Genomic DNA, 3,757 nt, shown 5'->3' with positions numbered 1-3,757 from the left:
AAAAAACAACAAAACCTTGGCTTTTGACAGGAAGTGGATGAATATGGAAGACTTACTGCTGAGTGAAACAAGCCAGGCTATGAAGGAGAGGCATTTTATGTCCCTACTTAAGATATACCAAGTGTACGCACTCTATGACTGAAACTAATTCACTAAAGGATATAGAAACACAGTATATAGACGTAAATACAGATAAAATGTGTGTGAAAGAGGAGGGGCTGAGGAAGGACATTTAGAAGAAAAATAGGAAGGCAAAGAATTAATGGTACAAAGAAATGTGGTATTATCTATTGAAGATATTTTGTAGTTTTATCAACTGGACTAGGGAGAAATGTTCACACGCTGAAATATGCATTTTGTAAGCCAAATAATAATGAGATTGAATGTATAAAAGAAAATGAAATGAAAAAATAAAAAAAGAAGACATAACGAACAGCCCAAAAAGCATATGAAAACATGCTCAACATCTCTTATCATAAGGGAAATGCAAATCAAAACCATAATGAGATACAACTTAACTCCAGTCAGAATAGCTAAAATTAAGAAGATAAATAATGGTAAGTGTTGGCAAGGCTGTAGTGAAAAGGGAACTCTCCTACACTATAGGTGGGAATGCAAATTTGTATAATCACTTTGGAGAATGATATAGAGATTCCTCAGAAATCTACAAATAGAACTACCGTACAACCCAGTAGCTCCACTTTTAGGTATTTATCCAAAGGAGAGAAAAAACCCTCAGTCAGAAAAACACTTGCACATCCATGTTTATCGCAACATTCATTTATAATTGCCAGGATATGTAATCAACCCAAATGTCCAAAAATAGATGATTGAATTGAAAAAAATGTGGTTCATGTACTCTATGGAATTCTACTCAGTCAAAAAAAAAAAAAGAAAAGAAACCCTGACATTTGATATAGACGAATATGGCTATGTCGTTGGACTCTCCTGTAGTCGACTGTTTTTTCTGCATGGCACAGTGAAAATGTATTGCTCGAGAGAAAACCAGATCTCACGTGGCAACCATGGCTTGAATCTTGGGCCTGCTTGGTGTGAAACACTCTGGGCATGTGTACAAGCACCTAACAACCAATGGACTGGAGGAGAGATGGGAGGATTTTTAGTGCGAACAGACCCTATAAAATGTACTCATATCCTTCTCTATCTGTCTCTTTCTCTCTCGTGCGCACACACACACACACACACACACACACACAAACACTGTATTAAATAAAGAATTTTTTTTTAATTCTCCCTGGGGCCAGCAGGTGGCATGGTGGTTAAGATGCTGAATTCCCACATGACTGACCACAGTTCGAGTCCCAGACCTGGCAGCTTTCCTTCTCACTTTCTCTCTCTCTCTCTCTCGTTCTCTCTCTCTCTCTCTCTCTCTCCCCCTTCTGTCTCTCTCTGGTCAAATTTAAAATAATAATAGTAATAAATAAATCAATAAAATTAAGTAAATAATTTTTAAAAATGAAAACACAACATGCCAAAACTGGAATGTAGTAAATGCAGTTCTAAGAGGAAAGTATATAGCAATAAATGCCTATATCAGAGCAAGCCCACAAGGGCTCATCCTCAACCATGAGCAGAGCGCTCTATGGAAACATGGGGGAGGCAAAAACATTCTGTGTGAAGGCATTGCTAACTGAGAGTGGATATAGAGAGGAGCATATTCAAGAGCCATTCAAGGATCTATAAAAATTTAATTTAACATGCAGAAAATCGATGGGGGAAAGGTGTAATGGAAAACAAGCAGCATAAAGCACATGACTTTTAGGGGGAATATCAGGTAGCCCCATTAGTCTAAAACATATAGTAATACACGGTGGAACCAAGAAAGTTTTGTGACCAGGAAGCAGGATGAGCCAAATCAATCTTCCTTTTACTCTATGAGTTATAATGTCAGAAGAGACAGCTCTAGATTTTTTTTTTCTAGCTAGTGTATTTTTGCTGGGTTTCTGATTTCGAGTTAAAATTACACAGGCTGGGGGCCAGCAGGTAGTGTGGTGGTTAAAGGTTCTAGACTCTCACATGGCCAACCACAGTTCAAGTCCCAGACCTGGTGGCTTGCTTTCTCATTTTTCCTCACTTTTTATCTCTCTCGGATCAAACTGAAAAGTAATAATAATAATAAATAAAGTTAAAATAAAATAATTCATTTTTTTAAATTACACAGGCTTGAAGTCAGAATTACACCTTCCAATAATATGAATTCTAAACTACCTGCACCTTTAGATCCAAGGCCAAGAGAGCTTTGAATACATTCCCTTTCCTAAGCCCTTTTTCCATTGTTTGTTCTATTTGATCAACAAACAAAATTTTCTTTTGAGCAAACAACCATCGGCATATATTCATAGAATATAATGTTCATTAAAAATTGAGTCATCAAACTAAGAGTAAGCTAGTTCTTCCTGGAAATACACATTTTCCATTCTTCCTACAGCTCCTATGTGTTACAAAACCTGTAACTAGTTATAAACGTGGTAATTAAAAAGAATAGCAACATCTTTTATTATTGACTGTGGCAAAACACTGAGAAACACAATTTCTTGTATTTAGTATTTGCTACAAATCTATACAATAAGCTATGATACTTCCCATTTTACAGTTGAGTCAACTGACACAGAAAGTAAGAAGCCTACTCAAAGTTGCATAATTTAGAAGCCAGAAGGTCTGAATCAGGCACTGATGGTGTATGAATTATAAAATAATAAAATGGTACTTTCAGTCAGTATGTCTAGCAGTGGTGACCTATCAGACAAGCTGAAATTAGATGTAAGCTAAATTCTATTGTAGCAACTCTTTGCATTTCAGTTTGCAATTAAAATGAATCATTCTATCAGTAGTTGATCATACCTGATCATAATATCTTCATTTGGCTCTCCTTGTTTCTTATTTTTCTTTTCTTTTTGAAAAAATAAGATTTTAGGGCCAGCCAGATGGCATGTATTTATTTTGCCCTATTACAGTGTTTTTGAAGTCATGTACCCTATAGCAAACACACAAAAAATTGGCAAACATTAATAAAATAGCCTCATTATAACAATAAATAATATTATCCATGGATATGTAAAATTTTAGAAGTTTCAGTCAGTTCATTAAGACATACATTTATGAATAACATTTTACTTCATATGTTGAAGAATTATAAAACATAGAAATATGCATGTCAAGTCATTAGCCAAAGCTGCAAGCATTTGTGCTAATACTCAAATCACCAATGTTCCTTAGCTTACAAATTCCCTAAAGCTGTTTTATTACCTCCTGCCTTGCCTTTATTGATATTGGGCCCATGAAAGGTATGCCCTAAAATTTATTGGGAAAATGTGTAAGCCGATGTAGCCACTACTTAACCACTCTCAAGGACTCCCTGCCTGCACCCCTAGCAAACTTAAATACTCAAACTTCTTGCTATAGCTAGAAGGAAGACCTATGATTCAACAAATGCATCACAATTCTTTTCCTTCAACTTATATGCCAAATCTTATACACCAAGTCATGACCTCATGATTCTGTGATCCCTAAAATCTTTCTCTCTGGTGTCCTCTAAAAGAAGAATTAAGGGGGCCAGCAGGTGGTGTGGTGGTTAAGAGCACTGGAGTCCCACATTGCCAACTGTGGTTTGAATCCCGGACCTGGCAGCTTTCTCACTTTCCCTTTCTCTCTGTCTCTGTCTGGTCAAATTAAAAAATAATAATAATAACAAATGATAATAAACAAATAAATCTTTTAAAAAGAATAATAATTAGGG

General features: G+C 35.9%; 1 long non-coding RNA gene across 3 annotated transcripts in view; it reads right to left on the bottom strand.

The window, feature by feature from the left end:
* Window positions 1-3,757, bottom strand: part of LOC102503003 (uncharacterized) — an 89,973-nt gene that overhangs the window by 46,093 nt on the left and 40,123 nt on the right. Inside the window, exon 1 of one of the 3 annotated variants that reach the window (XR_003550704.1) lies at window positions 2,863-2,907. The exons of the other annotated variants lie outside the window; for them this stretch is intronic. This is a non-coding gene — a long non-coding RNA (uncharacterized LOC102503003). Of the gene's footprint in view, window positions 1-2,862; window positions 2,908-3,757 lie in introns of those variants that run through there. 3 annotated transcript variants of the gene reach the window in all.

Source organism: Tupaia chinensis, unplaced genomic scaffold (genome assembly GCF_000334495.1).
Source record: "Tupaia chinensis unplaced genomic scaffold, TupChi_1.0 Scaffold000502_1, whole genome shotgun sequence".
Lineage (NCBI taxonomy): Eukaryota > Metazoa > Chordata > Mammalia > Scandentia > Tupaiidae > Tupaia > Tupaia belangeri.
The sequence above is the reverse complement of the archived record's forward strand: the minus strand, read 5'-3'. Positions and strand labels throughout refer to the sequence as shown.